Below are 16,010 nucleotides of genomic sequence, written 5' to 3' on the forward strand. Positions count from 1 at the left end.
TTAAAATTCATCAGCCTTATCATTTCAGAGGATTTGACATGGTCCAGCACAGAAGAGCAATTATGAAGAAAGCACAGCAGCACCTTAAATTCCTTAGGAGCTTGTGAAGATTCTGCATGATATCTAAAACCTTAACAAACTTCTATTGATGTATGGAGGAGAGTTTATTGACTGGTTACATCACGACCTGGTATGGAATCACCAATTCTCTTGAACAGAAAATTCTACAAAAAGTACTGGATATGGCCCAGTCCATCACGGGTAAAGCCCTCCCTCACTTTGAGCACGTCTACACAGAGGAAAGCAGCATACATTAGGGACACCCAGCACCCAAGTCATGCTCTATTCTTGCTTCTGCCATCAGGAAGGTGGTACAGGAACCTCAGGACTCACACCACCTGGTTCAGGAAAATTTATTACCTGTCAACTATAAGGCTCTTGAACCAGAAGGAATAAATTGACTCAACTTCGCTTGCCCCATCATTGAATTGTTCCCATTAACTATGGACTTACTTTCAAGGACTCTCCCACATACTCAATATTTATTGCTTATGTTTATTATAATGGTTTCTTTTTTTTTTCTTTCTTTTTGCAATTGCACAGTTTGTTGTCTTTTGCACACTAGCTGTCCCCCCTGTTGGTGCAGTCTTTCTATGATTTTATTATGGTTATTGGACTTATTGGGTATGCCTGCAAGAAAATGAATCTCAGGGCTGTATATGGTAACACATGTACTTTGATTATAAAATTACTTTGAACTTTTAAACTATGATTGGGTGAGACCAGATCACACACAGTGACAATAATGGAGCTCTCTTTCTGAACCATGGCTTCCCTACCTACCAAAGATCGATTAATGCATTTCATCTATGAACCACACTCTTCTCTCATACTTCTTCTTAGTAAAGGACAGGAGTTCTCTGGGTCCTTCCCTTGTATCCCAGCAGGTTCAAATTCAAATGAATCATACCTCACAATTTCTGCACGCTCAGCTTGGATTTCGGTAACAATCATTCTTTTGAGCATTTCAAAGGGATTCCTTTCTTTGCAACTTCCTGGTCTGAAGTTCTGTCCCCATCTATCTTTCCTCATCTATTGGCACTTTATCATGAAACTGCAAGAAATGCAGTGCCCGTCCCTTAACCTCTTCCTTTCCCATCATTCAATGATCCAACAGTCTTCCCAGATCACTGAGACATTTCCAATTTTCCCTCCCTGCATTCGGTGTTCAGAATATCACCTTCTCTACACTGAAGAAACCAAACATAGATTGAGTGGTTACTTTATGGAACAGCTGTGTTCAGTCCACAGGAGTGACCCTGAGCCTCTGGATGTTTGCCACTTATTTACTCTCCCATTTCCACTAGAGCACAGAACAGTACAACATAGGCCCTTTGGCCACAGTGTCTATACCAAGCATTATGCAATTTAAACTAATCGCATTTCCTTCACATGACCTACATCCCTCTATTCCTAGACTGTACACGAGCATATCTAAATGCCTCATATATTACTATTGTAACTGCTTCTACCACCTTCCCTGACAGCATGTTCCAGGAAAGTACCACCGTGTATAAAAATAACTTGTTTCGTACTTCTTTAAACTTTCCCCCTCTTACCTTAAAGGTATCCCATCTGACATTCTAACTCAGAGGAAACAAAAAGGCACGACTTACCTTATCTAAGCTCCTCAATTTAATATACAGATAAGTCCCTCAGGCTCTGATGCTCCAGAAAAAGAAATCCAAGTTTGTTCAACCTCTCCTTATAGCTAATGCCCTCCAATTCAGGCAATACTGTATACTATTAAACATCTTTTGCACCCTCTCCAAAGCCATCATATCTTTTCAGCAATGTGGCAAGCAGAACTGCGTATATTATTTCCAAATGTAGCTTAACCAGAGCTGTATATAGTTGCAACATGACTTACCAGGTTTTAAAAATGCCCCAACCAAAGGCGGCAAGTATGCTGTATGCCACCTTTACCATCCTTATTTTGCCACTTTTAGGGACTTCAAAGTTAAAATTAAATTTATTATATAGTACATACAGTATGTGTCATCAACCCTTAGATTCATCTCCTTGTGGGCATTAACAGTAACCCACAAAACAATAGAATCACTGAAGGACCACGCCCAACAGGATGGACAACCAACCAATGTGCAAAAGACAACAAACAGCAATTACAAACAGAAACAAGAAATAAGTAAACAAATAAGCAATAAATATTTAGAACATGAGATAAAAAGCCCTTGAAAGTCAGTCCATAGGTTGTGGGAACAGTTCAGTGTTAGGGTGAGTGAAGTTGAGCGAAGTTATCCGCACTGGTCCAAGAGCCTGATGATTAAGGGGCAATTCCAAAGATTCCTTGTACATTAATGCTCTTTAGGGCCCTGCCATTTCCTCTATATTTCAATCATTTGGCTCCAAAAATGCAGTACTTCAATTATCCGGACTAAACTATCTGGCATTTCTCTACCACTATTTCCAACTAATCCACATCCTTTGGCAATCTGCCTCCTATGTGTTTCAGAACTGACAATTTCTGTCCGTCATCCTTGTAGCTTAGTATTTTATTTCTACAGTTGTGCCAGCTGGCATATCCCACAGCCTTACCATTCACAAAACATTGCACAGGCAAACGTTCAAACTTACCTTAAGTGATCCTTTAAAGCAATGTTAGTGCATCTGGCTTCACCCTGTAAGATTTAATGCTTTTGCTCTATCCACCTTGACCTTCTGTTACTAAAAGCCTGTTTTCCATTGTCCCCTGTTCTGGTAAGACTTCAAACATGAAACGTTAATGGTTTTCCTTTCTACAAATGCTGCTGGACCTGTACAGTGCTTCTAGTATTCTCTGTTTTTATTCCATTTTAAGTAATTCTATTCTGTTAATGATGTTTGATTTCTAAAGATGGCATTGCACTACAAGGCAAATGCTTCATCTATCTGCACAAAATTAATCTACCATCTTCAACAAATAATTATGATGCAAGGCAGCGAGCTTGCAGACTGCAAAAAACACAGAAGTGTTTATCAGTGCTTATTAGTATACTGGTGTGAGTCTAGGTCACGGAAGTTCAATGATTTAAATTAAGTTTAACCAGAAAACTCAAAAGTGAATCAGAGCATGCCTGAATACCTTACCAACTTTTTAGTGTATTGCATGCACCAATAGTTTTCAGCTTTACTGCCATTGCCAAGATGCTGTTTATCAACTTCAGATCAATGTTTAATAAATTTGTCCCTCAGAAGCTGGTGGGTAATCTGTCCTTGTAGCATCGCAACACCTTTCACTGTAAATTGATGTTGGACTTCTTGACAGAAAGATCACAAGTAGACCATGCTGGCGACAACGTCTGTAGCTACATCACACTCCATCACCCTCCAGGGCTGTGTGGTCAGCCGGCTGAGGTTCACACTGCTGCTGCATGATTGCACTACCAGATCCAGCTCACACTAGATCATCAGATTCACTGATGACACACCAGCTTGGCCTCATCAACAATGATGACAAGACAGCGTACAGAGAGGAGGTAGAGCGACTAGTAGAATATTGGAAGTACAACAACTTCATTCTCAACTTGGACAAGACCAAATAAATTATTGTGGAATTTAGGAATATGCAGGCTGACAACTCCTCACAACACATGAATGGGACACTAAGTTTCTAGTATGCACATAATGGACAATCTCACCTGGTCACTCAACACCACCTCCTTGGTTCAGAAAGCTATGCAGCTTCTCCACTTCCTGAGGAGACTGAGGTTCCGCTCTCCACCCTCCTCCCCCAGTTCTAATCAACTTTTACAGGAGCACGATTGAGAATGTCCTGACCAGCTGCATCACCATTTGGTACAGGAATTGCAAGGCATCTCTCAAACTTCCTGCAAAGGATTGTGGGGATCACTGAGAGGACCACTGGGGCTCCCCCTTACACCCACGAGAAATATCTATTAGTGGTGCTGCAAGCACAGAGCCCTTAGCATTGTCAATGTTCCCTCCCATCCATCCAGCAATTTCTTTGAACCCCTACCATCAGGCATGAGGTACCATATACCATTAGGTCAAGGACTGTTAGGGTGGGAAATGGCTTCTTCTTCCGACCATGGGACTACTGAACTTCCTGCCATCACCCAGGGCTCCTCACATATGAAGCAGCAGTGATGTTATACTGTTTACTTTTTAAACTTGAGTCATAAATGCACCTTATTATTTGTTTTTTTTTGTGTGGTTCTATTACTTGGAGTGAGATTCATGTACAATGTTGAGGACCTTGTTCTGAAAGAATATTGTTTTGTTTGGCAGTATACATGTGGACGGTTGAATGACAATACACTTGAACGTTTCTTCTGGAAGCTTCAGGAAGTTTGGGATTTCTACACAAACATGGAAGTGCTGAATGTAATGTTACTCTCCAGTGGGGCTTTTAATGCTGTGATCCGACATTTGGACTCATGTAGTTCAGTAGCAACCTTTCTGCAAATTCCCAGTACACGTTCAGAGGCACCTGCCTGCTGACACTGTCATAGGAGTTATCAGCCTATTCATTTCAAAAATGTCAAAAGGGAGAACAGCTATAGGAGACAGAAGTAGGAACAATGAAGACATTTAGATGTTTATGAAACACAATAGGTTCATGATAGAACAACAACCTGCTAGAGGAACTCAGTGGGTTGAGCAGCACCTGCTTGGGGCATGGGGGTGGCAGAATTCTTGACGTTTTGGGTTGAAATCTTGCGTCAAAGCAGAGAAGGGAAGCAGACAGCATAAAATGGAGCAGGGATATGGTGAATAGAGAAAAAAAAGAGGCCAGAGGCAACTGGTGGTCTGAGGAGGTGGAGTAAATGGACAGATCAATCCAGGTAGAGGAATGGCAATATTCCCTTTAAGCCGTGCAGCCAGACTGCGACTGAAAAGCTCCCGCACATTCAACCTTTGTTGGAACGTTCTTTTATATGATGTTAATGTTGAAATTATGCTGAAATAATTTTGATATCTATGTTAATAATTATGAAATACCCTGTAATTGTTAATGAATTATGCATAATCATAATGTAACATTGTAACAGTGTGTACAATGTTCAGCAGATCATCAGTATGAAAAGGAAAGCCCGAATTAGCCAATGTCACCGAATGTGATGTTGTCTCATTTAGACCACTAAACAAAGTAAGATGGCTGTCAATACATTTTGCTGTTACTACTTTAATGAGGAATTATGCAGTTTTGATCCAGCATTGCAAAGAGCAAGAAAATGAATGTAATGATCCAATCAGCATCTGCTACCTGAAGATTTTGACCAATCCACAATATCAGATAGCATTAACTGTCCTTGATGTTTTAGAAGATCCAGCATCTCTTTGCAAATTCCTTCAGAAAAGCTGTTTGAATACAATTGAAGCACTGCAGTACATAAAAGCAAAAATTAACAAGTTACAGTCACAGTACCTTAGCGATTCCATTTATTGGAGTGACAAAGTGAAAGATCTGCTTGCACCCAGAAGTTCTGATGTCAATACTGTGCCTATTATTTGATCATTCAACTTGGATAATAGATTTTCTCACGAGTTAAGAGAATGGCAAGCTTTTGACCCTGTTGCTATTGCAAACACAACCAAATCTGAATTTGGAAAAGAGAACGTTGTACAACTGAGAAAAAAATGCTATTATGAACTATGACAAAAGCATTGCCTCAAAAATTTCACAACAATACTGTGATTTCAAGTGTGTTGTTTCTGAGAAAGTTAAGACCGGTTCAATTAAGATGTTCCCTGATATGTTGAACTATGTGCTTAGAAATGAAGAATTTGATGAACTGTCAATTCTTGTTGACATCATTGGAACATTTCAAGCTCTGGTGCTGACTGTGATTATGAATTCAGCAGACATCCCTCCCTGCAAAAACTCATTTCAGGGAGGTAGCACCATGAATTTGCCGGAGACTTCCAGGAGAGGTGGGATGTCTGCAATAGAGTAGCTCCTTAGCAGCTGGCCAGTTAGTTTAAATAACGTTAGCTATGCTAATGAACGAATGACACCTGTTAAACTCACCTCAACATGTCTTTTACAGTCCTAACCCACCATGGACAATAGAAAAGTCACTGTTGTAAACAGTGCAGCCAGCAACACTGTCATTACTTTTGACCCCTATCAGGCAGGGGTACACTTTAGTGTAGTCTGGGGTGACATACATTTTTTTTTGGAACACTCTGCAATGGCGCGCTCTCTCTCTCTCGTGGTCGCTCGCGCGCTCTCGCTCGCTCTCTCTCACGCACACTCTCTCTCGTTGTCGCTCTCGTGCTCTCTCTTGCTTTCTCTCACTCGCTCTCAAAAAATTTGATTTCCATGATATTGTATATAATTTGCGGGCATCAGGGAGCCACTATTAATACGCGGGAGACTCCCGGAACTTCCGGGAGACGTGGGATGTCTGGATGCAGTCTTATAAATTCAATCAAATGCAAATCCAGAAACAGACTAAAAGAGGAACATTTGGATGATCCAATGAGGATTAAAACATATTTTTCGTCTGGATGCAAAATCAATATGGACAATGTTTGTAAACAATGGATTTGTAATAAAGACCGACGAGAATGAAATGTGAAATATTTTCTTTGTTGTACTGTATTTCATTATATCCTTCAATTAATAAAAAACGTGATTTTTCAATTTTCTTTCTGAATTTTCATAGTATGCATTTTACATAAACAATCAAGTGCCATGCAGTTTTCAGGCAGTGCAAAAATTTCCTGATCAGATTAATGGTTAGTCCATGCAGCTGTAAAGAAAAAGATTACAGGGAACATTGGAAGGGAGCATTGAAATTGGAAGGCAGGGAGATAGATGGAGGTAGACAGACAAAAAACAAGTAAAAGATGGAGCTGGGAAGGATGGGGAAGAGTGAACGTGGATGGAGCCGGGAAGGGTGGGGAAGAGTGGACGTAGATGGAGCCGGGAAGGGTGGGGAAGAGTGGACGTGGATGGAGCCGGGAAGGGTGGGGAAGAGTGGACGTGGAGATGACTGCTGGAAGGTGATAAACAGAAATACAAATGGTGCCAGTGTTTGAATTTGATATGCAAAGCATGTGATAATAGAACCATTGGAGTTCAGGTCCTTTAGAGCACTCAAGCACTTTCGGCCCCTGTTTCATCACTCCCACTCTCCACTTCGTTGTGGATTTAACAGTTCAGTAATATTTGAGTAATATAGAGTCATAGAAAAGTAAGCACAGAAACAGGTCCTTCGGCCCTTTGAGTTCATGCAGAGCCATTTAAACTGCCTACTTCCATCAACCTGCACCAAGACCATAGTGTTCCACATCCCCTACTATCTACGTACCTATCCAAACTTCTCATAAACATTGAAATTGAGCTTGCATGCACGACTTTCCACACTCTCATGACTATGAGTGAAGAAGTTCCCATCAAACCTCAGTGGAAAAAGCCTGCTTGCATTTGCCCTATCTATACCCCTCAATTTTGGAAACCACTATCAAATCTCCCATCAGTCTTCTTCATTCCAAGGAAAAAAGTCCTAACCTATTCAATCCTTCCTTATAAATCAGGTTTTCCAGACCTGCCAACATCCTTGTAAACTTTCTCTGCACTCTTTCAACCTTGTTTACATCTTTGCAGCAGGTAGGTGACCAAAACAGCACACAATACTCCAAATTAAGTCTCACCAACATTTTATACAACTTCAATATAACATCCCATCTCCTCTACTCAATAAAGCTTTCTTTACAACCCTATCTACCAGAGACTCCTGCACCTTGTCTGCTAGGGCAAACTCATACTTTCTTTCTTCCTGATTTCTTTCTAAGTGTTGTCTTGCATTCCTGATACTCCATTAGCACCTCATTTGTTCCTACCTGTCTATATCTGCTATGCACCTCCTTTTATTCTTAATCAGGGCCTCAATATCTCCTGAAAAACAAAGGCTCCCAATACTTTTTAATCTTTACCTTTTATTTTGACAGGCACATTCAAGTTTCGTACTTCTAAAATTTGAAGGCCTCCCACTTCACAAGTATACCTTTGCCAGAAAACAGCCTGTCCCAATCCACACTTGCCAGATCCTTTCTGATGGCCTCAAAATTGGCCTTTCTCCAATTTAGGATCTCAGCCCATGGACCAGACCTTTACTTTAAAATTAATTGTACTCTGATCTCTAGATGCATAGTGTTACCCTACACAAACTTCTGTCACCTGCCCTGACTCATTCCCTAATAGCAGATCAAATATCGCATACTCTCTTGTTGGGATTTCTGCATACTGATTAAGGAAACTTTCCTGAACACATTTGACAAACTCTATCCCATCTAATCATTTTAGAGTATGAGAGTCCTAGTCAATATGTGGTAAGTTAAAATCACCTACTAGAACAACCTTGTGTTTTTTGCAACAGTCTACGATCTCGCTGCAAATTTATTCCTCTAAATCCTTTGGACCATTGGGTGGTCTGTAATATAGCCCCCTTAAGGTGGTCATACCTTTCTTATTTCTTAGTTTCATCCTTAACACCTCAATAGACGAATTCTCCAGTCTGTCTTGACTGAGCACTGCTGTGACATTTTCCCTGAGCAGTAACACCACCCCTCCTCCTTTAACCCCTCCCACTCTGAAGCACCTGAAGCAATGGAACCCCAGAATACTGAGCTGTCAGTCCTGCCCCTCCTGCAACCAAGTCTCACTAATGGCTACGATGTCATAATTCCAGTGTTGATCCATGCCCTGAGCTCATCTGCTTGTTCCCATGTTACCTCTTGCATTGAAATATACATAGCTCAGGACACTAGTCACATCACGCTCAATGTTTTGATTCCTGACTTTGTCTGAGGTCTTAACAACAAGCCTCCACAACTTGTACATTCAGGGAGCACATTCAGATTGGAGGATTGTGACTAGTGGTGTCCCACAAGGATCTGTTCTGGGACCTCTACTTTTCATGATTTTTATTAACGACCTGGATGTGGGGGTAGAAGGGTGGGTTGGCAAGTTTGCAGACGACACAAAGGTTGGTGGTGTTGTAGATAGTGTAGAGGATTGTCGAAGATTGCAGAGAGACATTGATAGGATGCAGAAGTGGGCTGAGAAGTGGCAGATGGATTTCAACCCGGAGAAGTGTGAGGTGGTACACTTTGGAAGGGCAAACTCCAAGGCAGAGTACAAAGTAAATGGCAGGATACTTGGTAGTGTAGAGGAGCAGAGGGATCTGGGAGCACATGTCCACAGATCCCTGAAAGTTGCCTCACAGGTAGATAGGGTAGTTACGAAAGCTTATGGGGTGTTAGCTTTCATAAGTCCAGGGATAGAGTTTAAGAGTCGCGATGTAATGATGCAACTCTATAAAACTCTGGTTAGGCCACACTTGGAGTACTGTGTCCAGGTCTGGTCGCCTCACTATAGGAAGGATGTGGAAGCATTGGAAAGGGTACAGAGGAGATTTACCAGGATGCTGCCTGGTTTAGAGAGTATGCATTATGATCAGAGATTAAGGGAGCTAGGGCTTAACTCTTTGGAGAGAAGGAGGATGAGAGGAGACATGATAGAGGTGTACAAGATAATAAGAGGAATAGATAGAGTGGATAGCCAGCACCTCTTCCCCAGGGCACCACTGCTCAATACAAGAGGACATGGCTTTAAGGTAAGGGGTGGGAAGTTCAAGGAGGATATTAGAGGAAGGTTTTTTACTCAGAGAGTGGTTGGTGCGTGGAATGCACTGCCTGAGTCAGTGGTGGAGGCAGATACACTCGCGAAGTTTAAGAGACTACTAGACAGGTATATGGAGGAATTTAAGGTGGGGGGTTTTATGGGAGGCAGGGTTTGAGGGTCGGCACAACATTGTGAGCCAAAGGGCCTGTAATGTGCTGTACTATTCTATGTTCTCCACTAACTGTTCTGGCACTCTGCTTCCCATCCCCCTGCAACTCTAGTTTAAACCCAACCGTGCAGCACTAGCAAATCTTCCTGCTGGGATATTAGTCACCTTCCAGTTCAGGTGTAAAATGTCTCTTCTCTACAGCTCCCACCTTCCTTGGCAGTGAGGCCAATGATCCAAAATTGTTATGCCCTCCCACCTACACCAACTCCTTAGCCACATGTTATAATATATAATCTTATTACTGGCCTCACTAGCACGTGGCATGGGTAGCAATGCTGAGATCACAACCCTGGAGGTCCTGCTCTTATACTGTAAGTGTATTGTTTAAGTATTCTTGTTTAAGTAACTCATTATAGGTTACAGTATATGTAAAAGTACATGAATAGCATACGTCATCACAGCACCATGTCATGTGTGCGTGCCTCACTTAAAGTAAAAACCCATTCACCTGGGCTTGCATCGTTTCCTTGCAATTATTTTCATGTTTTGGAGTTAGAAAACATAACACTCTTCATGCTGGTTATTTCACTCCCCTAGCCCCGATGCAGGTTTTCAACCTGAAAAATCAACAATTCCTTTCCCTCCGCAGATGTTGCTTGGCCTGCTGAGTATTTAAGTACTTTCCTTTATAAAATCATAAATTTAGTTGCATCATTTATTTAATAGTTCAGTAAATATTACTGAATGTTTTGCAACAACTAGAGATTAGAAAGCATTCAGATCCTTGACATGCTTAATTCACTGGGCTGTTTAATGAACTGAATTTTTGACTCACCTACGTGATGGCAATCTATCAAGCAAAGTCCTGCTCCTTCACAGAAGCAAACCATTTAAAACCAGGACTGGCATTGAAAGACGAGGTACACTAAGCATTCAGGTTTATCTGAACATGGGTAGTACATTGTTGGCAGCAGGTTCTCAAGAGAAAAGAAGCAGGAATTAACAAAAAACCCTCTTTTAACACAGAAAACTTATGCCATAATCTTCTTGCAAGTATATTCATCCTCGGCTGTACAACTTTCCCCTTGTCATTTATATTATAAAATATTTGCATGACAGATTTCTTAAAGTATAATCAGATAACATCACCGAGGGAAACAAGATTGTTCCATCTCCTTAATCAGTAAGATTTGAAGCTGAAGCTTCTTATTTTGTCCTTGCTTGATGTTTAAAGAAATCAATGTTAGGCAACGAATATAGTGATAATCATATGTGGGAATATGGAGCTTGCTTGGTAATGATCTCAACTCTCAGTTCAGTACAAGACTATTCTTTTACACTGTTTCAACCAGGAACAAATGGTTTATCTTATTGTGGCTTATAATATCTGTATGTAAGTTAGTTGCCATATTACCTGGATTACAGCAAGGGCACAAAATACAGGCATCGTTTGGGGTACTTTCTGCAGTGCAGGTACTATTGAAAAAAGTAAATCAAAACAAAGAACAAACGAGAATTCTAACCCAGAATTTTCCCCATGTGACTGGACACCTACACCTCATCAGTTGAAGTGTGTATTAGCCATTTCGTATCTACAAGCATTAATTCTCAGTCTAAAAGAAATGGCAAGGTGTGCAAGTGGGAAAACCTGAAGAAGGCTGTCCGTGGAAAGGCTGACCAAAAAAATACAAATTTCCTGAATGAAAGCTGCCAAGATTTTGGACTCTCTGAACAGCCCTGAAATTTACAAATATCAGAAGATTAATAAAAATAAAAATGTATTTAAGCTATTTAATATAAGGAACACAAAAATGGAGTATTTTTAGGCTACTTAATTAAAAGCCTTCTGCCATCCAGGAAATCCTGTCCATTCAATTTAGTGTTTGACACTTCTATAGCAGATTTAACTGGCAGTTTAACAGCTAGATTCCCTGCGTGTGGCAGTATGGCCAGTAAGTCATAACAGCTCACCTAGCATGTTATGAACTTCTTCACTTCCAACAAAAATCAAGGTTGCTGACACAGGATAAACTGCAGTTGTTCCATATAGGACTTCTAGCACTGTGTAATTCACTACTTCATTTTTTTAGCTGACTTTATTACACCCTGTCTCCCCACAGTGACATTGACTTAATTTGAAAGCTCTGATTGATGGTCTTTAGACAAAGGTTATTAAATTTATTTTAAACTAAGGAGAAAAGATTATTTTATGCTAATAGAACAAGTGTGCCTTGAGTAAAACTATGCTAAAAATACAAGGCTAATTGATTTCCTGATAATTTAGAATTGTCAGCAAACATCGTACTGTGACTCATTAATGAATCAACAGCCTAGTTTACAAGTAGACACAAAGATCTAACATAGATGTCTCCTTTTGAAGATTATATGCCCCCTGACATCTATTATTTTCCAGTTTTCTTTTTCAAAACATAGATAAGTTTCATGCTACTGGACAACATATTAAAAATGCTGTGAACCCATCAATGATAGGGCCTCGCTCAGCAATTCCAACATGGAGATGACACACCCAGTGACTAAATGTGGCAAATAGAGTTAAATATTAAGGAGAAGGGAGAACTACAACAATATAGCATAGCTTCTACATTCTACAGAATGACAAAACAAGAAAAAAAAGTCATTTTAGTATTTTAGACACAAATGTTTTAGTTATGCCAAATTGAACTAATATTGAATATTAAGCCATCTATGTCATTAGAACAATATGTCCAACAGCAGGATCTCAGCATTTAATATCACAAATCTGAGAAATTCTTAAGAATTGCTAAGGAAAGATCTCAGTCCGGAACATCAATGGTTTATTTCCCTCCTTTGACACTGTCTGACTGGCCAAGTTGCTCCATAATTTTGTGGGTATTGCTCAAGGCTCACAGCATCCGCAGAATCTCATGCTTATAACTTCACATGTCAGTTCTGCCCCACACCAAATTCTGTTCTGGAACTTGTAACTACTCCACTTTGCATACAAGAGTTCAAATGCAAAAATTAAAAGAAAATTTCAACTTGCTCATGGCATACAATTAAACATTCTACCTTCATTAATTTTGCTTAAATTAATTTACAGGAAGGGAATTACTTGAGGAAGGATATACTGGCTTTGGAGGCGGTGCAGAGGAGATTCACCAGGTTGATTCCAGAGATGTGGGGGTCAGACTAAGAGGGCTGATAGAGTTGCCTAGCACTGTACTAGCTGGAACTCAGAAGAATGAGAGGAGATCTTATAGAAACATATAAAATTATGAAAGGGATAGATAAGATAAAGGCAGGAAAGTTGTTTCCAGTGGTAGGTTAGACTAGAACTAGAGGACATGGCCTCAAGATTTGGGAGAGTAGATTTAGGATGGAGATGAGGAGGAACTGCTTTTCCCAGAGGGTGGCGAATTTGTGGAATTCTCTACCCAATGAAGCAGTGGAGGCTACCTCAGTAAATATATTTAAGACAAGGTTGGATAGAATTTGGGGAATTAAGGGTTATGGGGAAAAGGCGGGAAGGTGGAGACTAGTCCATAGACAGATCTTATTGAATGGCAGAGCAGGCTCAGTGGGTCAGATGACCTACTCCTGCTCCCATTTCTTATGTTCTTATGAAGTGGGCAAAGGAAGCACTTACTGAATTAGTCTTGTGTAATTCCTGGTATGTGTTCAGCAAGAATGAAGGATTGGCAATACATTTCTGAATCAGGACATGCTTTTCTTGGGAGGTGACTAACAGGTAATGGTATTCACATGCACCCATTGCCCTTGTACAAATCTACAGTCAGGGTCCAGTGAGATGTTAGAACAGCCAAATAATTGCAGTACATTTTGCTCTTGATATCTACCAGGAGTTAATGCTACTTGTTACAAACAGAACCCCTAATAATTGCCTTTTTTTCTTGAAAAGCAGCTTTTGGCAGCCAATCTGATATCTAGCGTGTTTATTTGGACCCAAATCTGTTGAAGTGACATACTAATATGTAACACACTCTTATGTAATAAAGATAATATTTTTGTTGCACAGTTAACGTATTATTGTTAAAAAAATCCACCACAGCTACAAATTTGAAACAAGACTTCTAAAATACAGTTTACCCCCCCCCCCAATATATTTAAAAACATACAAAGAATATTGGGGAGCTTTAATCAAGATTCTACAGATCAAAAGACAACCTTGAATTTGTCTATATAGAAATAGAAGGACTTCCTGTAATCTTTCAGGTTAGCATAAGCAGTTAGTCAACCCAAATTTCAGTAAAATAACTTCTTTGCACATCAAAATTAAAATGACAGTGAAGTTAAAAAATAATAATTCCACTTGCCTTTGACATTTTATACAGGCTAGGAAAATGTAAACAGCAGCAACAAAAACACACTCAATGAGTTTAGACTGTTCCGATTGCTGCTCATTGGGAAAGCATCAATATTCCCTCAGTACGCAGACAGGCAATAGAGATAGCTTTGAACATTGCTCCGTTGCGATCGTTTGGTTAGCGTTAAGCAATTAACATGTCCAATATTCAAAACGATCGAGGAACCCAAAAAGACCACAAAAAAAAACCTGACACCATGCAGGTATAGTAAGATGCGTCGTAGCCCTTTCCTGCTTCCAGTTACCTCATTCTTCTCGCCACGAGGAATCACAAGCTAGAGCAGCAGCAGCAACGTAGACAATACCGAGGGAACGTCCTCACTCCAGTTCGGGACGCTTCACTACCGTTCATATCCCCAAAATTATGTTTACGGCCACAAGGGGCATATCAGATCCATACTCACTACATCATGGTTTAAAATCCATCTGTTTCTAATGTCTTAGCTTTGGACTCGAGTGTACAAGGTTTGCCACAAAACCCTACCACAAAATTTCTCTCCTATATCGATGCTGTCTGCGAAAGCAGAATCTATTGCTTTCGTTTCGATTCAGACTTAGCTCCACACCTGAATGAAGTAAACACAAACCAATGCGCCTTGTGCAAGAGCTGCTTCCACTAACACACAAATCAAGTAGTGCCCAGTTTCCACATGAAGGTGTCTCACCTTATAGCGCGGTGTTCACAGCGAGGCACTGACACAGGAGCTAGCCTTCTCTTTCACTCCCGCTCAGCTCAGTTCGAAATGCCTGTAACACTGGCGGAGATCTCGGAGGTTCGGCTGAAGCAGCTGTTGTTGATCGTTTTTCACTCTTCCGTGTTCCTGCTTTCAGACTGATCTGAACGTTAACCTCCAGGGCTGGAGATCTCTGCCTTAAAAGGGGCGGGTCCTTCTCACCGCGACTGTGGCGAGCTTCAGAGTCGCGGGAACCCAGCAATCCTGGCATTGCCGAGAAACACAGAACTTTAGCCTCTTGTCGCATCAAGACAGCGTCTCTGGAATTTGTTAAAATTCTACACACAGAGAGAATTTGATTCAATTAGCACTACCCACTAATCCGCGGAAACATTCAGGCTTCAATTACACTACAAGCCGGTCAATGAGAGTATCTTAAATCACCTGACTTGGTCCCGTAATTATTCGAATTTGGCTGATCGTTGACAAACTGTCCGTACAAATTTCATTCCTGTTGCTATTGATCATTCTCTGGTTCGTATCTAAATGGAGTTCCTGGGTGTACAGTGAATAACAGATTTCAATGATTCTCAACAGTTCAATTTAGGATACTTTCATGAGAAATCCATCACCATTTTATGTGTTTATAATCCGTACCAATTCCTCAGCTTCAATAACATTCAGTGTTGAATTTGTATTTAGAAAGTTCCAGAGCTACAGTATAAAATATGACGATTTGAGACACTAAAAATACCAGTTGAGCAAGATCAACATGGATTTACTGAGAGGAATCATGTTTGAATGACCAATTGCTTTGAGGATGATGTAGATGAAAAGCGGTGAAGTCATGCAAGAAGCTCGCTGTCAGGTAATCGCTGATCAAAGCACGCGTGAACATCGGGTGAAGTGAGTGGAGTAATCTGCTTGCGTGCATTACTTCACAGATAAAAATCAATTGGTAGCAATAATCAATCGGGTAGGCTGGTTAGAACATAAGAACGTAAGAAATAGGAGCAGGAGTAGGCCATCCGGACCACTGAGCCTGCCCTGCTATTCAATAAGGCTGATCTGTCTCTAAACTCAGCTCCATCTACCTGCCTTTTCCCCATAACCCTTAATTCCCTTACTATGTAAAAACCTAACTGT

General features: G+C 40.6%; 1 protein-coding gene across 2 annotated transcripts in view; it reads right to left on the bottom strand.

Moving 5' to 3' along the window:
• The window catches only part of sytl5 (synaptotagmin-like 5), a 200,149-nt gene extending 185,122 nt beyond the window's left edge, over window positions 1–15,027 (bottom strand). Inside the window, exon 1 of one of the 2 annotated variants that reach the window (XM_063050826.1) lies at window positions 14,856–15,027. The gene's annotated coding sequence lies outside the window, so the exon portion shown is untranslated. Of the gene's footprint in view, window positions 1–14,435; window positions 14,834–14,855 lie in introns of those variants that run through there. The other variant, XM_063050827.1, reaches the window with a different exon arrangement.
• Between the last annotated feature and the right edge of the window lie 983 nt (window positions 15,028–16,010).

This window comes from Mobula hypostoma, chromosome 6 (assembly GCF_963921235.1).
Source record: "Mobula hypostoma chromosome 6, sMobHyp1.1, whole genome shotgun sequence".
Classification (NCBI taxonomy): Eukaryota; Metazoa; Chordata; class Chondrichthyes; order Myliobatiformes; family Myliobatidae; genus Mobula; species Mobula hypostoma.